At 38.3% G+C, this 6437-nt stretch overlaps 1 pseudogene; it reads left to right on the top strand.

Annotated features, from left to right (window-relative positions):
* Positions 1-349: 349 nt before the first annotated feature.
* LOC127101775 (proline-rich receptor-like protein kinase PERK2) lies at positions 350-735 on the top strand (annotated as a pseudogene).
* The last annotated feature ends 5702 nt before the right edge of the window (positions 736-6437 follow it).

The raw sequence follows: 6437 nt of genomic DNA, 5'->3' as shown, positions 1-6437 counted from the left end.
ATAATGATCGGTTTCACTATAGGGCTGAAAGTTTCACCATAATCGACGTCTGATTATTGATTATCACTATTACCTATAAGAAGAGGTTTGTATCGCTCAAAAGAACCGTCAAATTTCTTCTTGTGCTTGAAAATTCACAAACTTTGAATAACATTAACATTAAAGGGACGAGAAACTAATTCCTACATCTTATTTTCAATAAGAGCATCATATTCATCTTTCATGTCCATTTTCCAATTATGGTCATTTAATGCATCAATGGGATTTGTAAGTATGGAGAGATAGATTGGTGGGTGGATGTTTGTAGGTTGAATATTTTTCAATTATGGTCACCAACAGAAAGTTATCAATGGCATCAACCAAATCTTTCATCACTGCTTTCCTTCTTGTTGTAACAATGTCAAGCATGATCCTAGAAGCTCGCCAACATTTGCAAACAACCCCACAACCAAATTTGCTTGGCATTCCAACTTTGCCAAAGCCAACAACATTTCCACCTTTGCCTTCAATTCCAACATTGCCTCAAGCAAGTCTTCCTCCATTACCTACTAACATTCCATCTGTTCATAAGCTCACTATGTCACCAATTCCTACCTTTCCTACAAATACTCCATCTCTCAACATTCCGCCTTTGCGAGCAATCACTTCACTTCCCAACATTTCCACCTCAATCCCAATCACTTTTCCTTCCATTCCATTTCTTTTCCACCACCTTCTTCAACCTCTAGCCCTTAAACACTTACTTATAAGGTGCATAATGTAATCAGCTAAATGTTTGCAATATGGATATTATTGCATGATTTCTTTATTGTGTATGATGAAATAGTAGGAGGTTATAATGATAGTAATATCTCTGTTGTATTATATATGGTGTGAAAAAGTCTTTGTATTTTTCTCTTTTTTCTTACTAGTTGAGCACTATGTTTTTTTATTTGAATTTATTCAATTGATGATGAATTACACATTCAGATACAAATATGATGACTTCTTTCTTATATTAATTAACTTTTGGATTCTTATTATCTGTTCATAATTTCATAATAAGTGAGAAACAAGAGGGTGATTTGAATATTAGAAGAAGTAGACACCTCCATGGTTTTAAATTACAGTTGCAGATGCAGTTGTGATTGCAAGTGTTGCGATTGTGATCATTGCCATTGTTGTGATGCACATTATGGCCATTGCGGCACAAATTTTGATTGAGTGGTATTTGAAATACAATGTTAATTGTGGTTTCTAAAGCATCTGGACACGTGATCTTAAATCACATGTTAATTGCAATTCAATGCAGTTATAGAAACTACTGCATCCATAATATTACGGCCAAAATTACGGTTGCGAAATAAAATTTAAAAACATAGACACTATTTACCTAAAAAATTGGTAAACAACTGCTGATCTTCCAAATTTCTAAATTTGGTTACTCGTAGGATCGATCAGATTGATCCTAGGACATGTGCTAAGTGTTTTAGAAATGTGGTAGTAACGAATACTCAAAGGCTAAGCGTCAAATCAGAGTTTAAAAGAACACTAACAACAAAGGATGAGTCAAATGAAAGAAATCTTAAATCAGCGTTTGAAAACTAACAGAAAAGAGTGAAGTAAACGACATAAATCATAAAGGATTTAGAAATGACAAAGTAAATGTTGTAAGTATATGAATCTCTTCGACATGGCCGCCATCACGTGGCTGAAACCCATTGGACATACCTATGATCCTGATATCGATTCTATGGATACTATTGCCTTTTAGACCACTAGAGCAATGTATTCAACACATATTGCACATTACCATGATAAAGATACTGACATTGTGTCTGACGTGGAGCACATAGCTTTTTTGGCTTTGTGGTTGTCACATTCCGTGTTATGTTCAAAATCCCTACAAGTCGCCAAAAAATATCTTACTCTGGCCAAACAAATACACGCGGGGCACGATATATGCCTAAGTGAGATGATCCTGGAAAGCCTTTACGAATCCTTAAGCGATGAAGTGGCTCAACTGAAGAATTTGGGGGATAAAGGGAACCTTCTTCTGTCTGGCCCCTTCTGGTTACTACAACTTTGACTCAATGCCACTTTCGAGGCCAACATGCCGAACAAGGGCCTCGTTGACGAAGATGCTGAGGGAATCCAGAACAGAAGGGTCGAATGCCCAAGATTATCTCAACTAACCCCTAGGGACGAAGGACAAGCTCTCTAACCAACCTTCATAAGTTATATCATGATGTTTGCTAAGCGTCATATCTTTACTTCGAGCATGACCCCATTCGCCTTCAGGAAAATTGGCCTCAAGTGGTTTACTATGACCTTCCCCTATCCATCTAAGAAACATGAGATAAAATCCTTGTTGATTTGGGAAGCCTTTTTGACTCCCAGGATTCTAACTCTTCGATTAAAACCTTCGAAAGTTCAGGTTACTTTGATAACCTACCAGCCCAACCTTGTTGCTCGATAATTTGGATTGCTTCAGGTCCTCCGAAATTGCTTGTATGACAAGAAAAGTAACCTCCTTCTCCATAATGCAGTCCATACCAAAACCACTACTCTCAAACAAATATCCAGGTATACTGGCATAACCCAACTGACTCCATTCAATTTCGAGCCCAACTTCCTCTACATACGAGAATTTGGGAAGTGGTGAGCTAAGTACTACGTCGAAGAATTATGTGACGTCACCTCCTTTATTCAACTATTTGACAAAGCTTTTCTTCTTGTGCAGGAAAAGACCAGGAAAGATACTTATACTCTTATAAGATAAATTCAAGCTTTTGAAAGCTATTTTGAAACTGCCTATCAACCTGATGATGTTATTCAAACTATCTGCGAAGCAGCTGTTACGCTTAAAGAGAAATTTTCAAAGAAAATGGAAAACTTAAAGATTCCCTCATACGTTCCTCAGGAGAAATTCTATGAAATGGATCTTGAACTATTTCCCCCAAAGTTTCCTCCACTTCCTAATGCTGACTTCGGAGTGGCCATTGCCCCTCCATTTCCATATTGGTTTATTTGTGGAGATTCTATTAAAATACTTCGACAACAATCCCAGAAAAAAGCTCAGCGGGTGGTTGTGACTAAGCATACTTTAGGCAGTTTCAAGGGGCGTTTTCATATAGGGATCGAAGATGTCTGAATCGAATCGGACATATATGAAGGTGTGACACATGAGGTTTCCCTCTAAGTACATTCCCTTTGGAAGCCATTTTCTCTCATCTAACATTGATTATTTTATATTATTCTTGTTTAGCTATCAAGATTCCACCCAAGAAACCCACTAGCAAAAGACCAATTGAGTCGAAGACCGAAGGGGGCAGCAAGCCTGTAAAGGTACCATTTTTCCCTTGTTCAATTGTCTTTGTTATACATTGATGATACTAATGTTTCAATTTTTGGCTTAGGCTGCTCGGAAACCTCTAGTGAGTCCCTTAAAAATCCAAAATCCTACTGCTTCCCCCGTCATCGTAGAGTATGACGAAGTTGATTTGTCGCCTGTTTCAATCTCACTTCTAGGAAGAGGAAGTCACAGCCGAAAGCCATTGATGCTTCAGACCAACCTCCGGTCAAACTTCCAAGGAAAAGGCCTTTTGCACTTATTAACCAAGAGCCCACTCCTGAGGAGATGGCGAAGGTAGCGGCGGCCCAATGTGAGAGCCATAACTCTAGCCCTGGGGTCGAAGGTGGTATTTATACCTTACTTAACTTGCCTACCTCTTTTAGCCATTTATACCTTTGATCATATTCATTGTAGGGTGATGCAGGCACTGTCGTTCCAACCAAGAAAACAACTTCCTCCATGCCTGTCTCTGCGGCCGATGTTTTGAATAGCACTGGCGAACCTACTTATCGACCATCATCTAAAAAGGGGTCTATAAGTGAGATTAACCAACCTCTATCTGGGGACCTCGATGCTTCACCACCAAAAACTGCTAGTCAACATTCTTAAACTAGCGACTTTGGTCACGAAACGGATTCGAGCGAAGAAGATGGAGCCAACGGTAACCCAGACCCTATGGTTGAGGATGAGCTAATTGAAGACGAGGAAACCCTTGGGGCTGATTTACATACATCCGAAGGAGCGAATGATCCCTGGGGAGAAGGTTGGGAAGTCGAAGACATGGTTGTAGATGATGCGGATGAAGGAAAGCCCGCCACAAACCCTGATGATGTTGAAGGCCTAAAAGAGGCAAAGGCTAATGCAAGCGAAGAGCATGCTCGAACTGGAACTTCTGTTACTCCTACTATGGCTGACTTTCCGACGGTCGGAGTTTTGTCGAGTAATATCGGAGCCTTTTCTACAGAAAAATTGGCTATCCTGAAATGAAGTGAGCCCCTTGAGTATTTGAAAGCTATGCTAAATTGCAGGGAGAATTCTTCTGACCAAAGCCATAGTACTTCAGTGTCTGAAGATCCACCTTTGAGCACCCCTACAAGCGAAGTCCTTTCCAAGATCAAAGACCACTATGCCAAATAAGGGAAAAGAGGGCACTTTTTTTGGCCTATAACAGCGTTTTAAAGCGCCCTCTAATCTGGCGCTGGCATAGGTAAAGACAGCGCTTTTTTCCTGGTGAAAGCGCTCTCTAAAGTTGCTCTTTAAGCCCTTTAAGGGCCACTTTAGAGGGCGCTTTTTAAAGAAAGCGCCCTCTAAAGTGGAAACTTCTAAGGGTTTAGAGGGCGCTTTTACTGGAAAGCGCCCTCTAAAGTGGAAACTTTTAAGGGTTTAGAGGGCGCTTTTACTGGAAAGCGCCCTCTAAAGTGGAAATTTAAAGGGTTTAGAGGGCGCTTATTTTAGAAAGCGCCCTCTAAAGTGGGTGGTTATTTAAATTTTTTTTTTAAAAAGCGCTATATTTATTTATTTATAGACAACCTGTATATTGAAGCAGTACACCTAAAACTGTATAATTTGAACCCCTTTTTCACACATTGCATTCAACAAGCCTTATATACAACAATCCATACATATACAACAATCCACTGATATATAATCGTTTAACTTCTAAAGATTCTAAATATACAACCAATAGTAGCAAAAGCATCTCTGAGATGTATGTTTTTTTTGCTAGCCGCAGTCTTCTTAGCAACAACCTCTTTTTGTTCAATATCAATAGCATGAACCTAAAATATCATAAAATTAGTTAGGTGAAGTATAAGATCAAGAATTAACATTTTCTATGCATAAATATCATATAATTGTGTTTATACCTTTTTTTTTTATGCAACTGACTCGATTTGCTGTAATAAAAGCCATTTTACCTGTAATAAAGAAAACAATTAAAATCATTTGACCTGTACCTTTTTCACTAAGTTCTCTTTCTTTTCTTGGTTGGAATATGTTCTACATGTCTCTTAACAACACGGACGGTTGGATTGATCCAAATACCCTCATTATGATCATTTCTAATATATGAATCATTTGATATAATATTCTCATCTTGATCATTTCTGGTAAACGATTCAATCTCAACATCAATATCACCTTGATCTCCAGTGTTTTCATCAATTACTTTGTTAGAAAAAAGAACTATAGACCATTTCGTACTTTTCGGATCATTGACATAGAACACTTGTCTAGCTTGAGAGGCTAGAATAAAAGACTCATCTTTGTATCCCACCCTATTAAGATCCACTTGCAAAAATCCTGACTTATCCATTCGAATGCCGTTATTATTTTCAACCCATTTGCAACCAAATATAGGAATCTGAAACTTCTCATAATCAAACACCCAAATGCGCTCGATAACACCAAAATACGACAGATTTGCAAATTTGGGGTTTAAGTCCTTTACACTTGATATGTGCATTGCTTAAGCTACCACGGTGACACCACTATTCTGCATAGTACTTTTATCATCTTGTTCTTTGGTATAAAATGTGTATCCATTAATCGCGTCTGCTCTATAAGAAAAAACATGGAAACTTGGACCATATGCTAAGCATCTCAACCTTTCTTTTATTGAAGCGGGATCTGAATAATACTTTGAAGAAATATGATCCTTAAACCAAGGTATAAAACATCGATTGTGCTCTCGTACTATCCAATTTTCATTTCTATTGGGATTTAAACCTCGGAGAACATCCTTGTGAATTTCAACATACGGCTCAACCTCATTCTCATTGTGCAGAACATACAAATGCACTTGATCCCGTTCGACCCTTGATACTGCCACGATTTTATTTCCAATTAGATTTTTTCCTTCTGTCTTTTCGACAAGCTGAGACTTGGGGAGTCCGATTGACTGAACATTAGACAAATATTCAGTACAAAACTCAATCGCTTCTTCAACAATGTATCTTTCAACCATACAACCTTCTGGTCGACTTCGGTTCTTCACGTACCCTTTTAATATTTTCATATAACGTTCAACAGGGTACATCCATCTCATATAAGCTGGTCCACACAATTGTGTCTCTTTCACAAGATGAACAACTAGATGTACCAT

Source organism: Lathyrus oleraceus, chromosome 7 (assembly GCF_024323335.1).
Source record: "Lathyrus oleraceus cultivar Zhongwan6 chromosome 7, CAAS_Psat_ZW6_1.0, whole genome shotgun sequence".
In the NCBI taxonomy this organism is placed as follows: Eukaryota; Viridiplantae; Streptophyta; class Magnoliopsida; order Fabales; family Fabaceae; genus Lathyrus; species Lathyrus oleraceus.
This window is presented reverse-complemented; position numbering and strand designations above follow the sequence as displayed.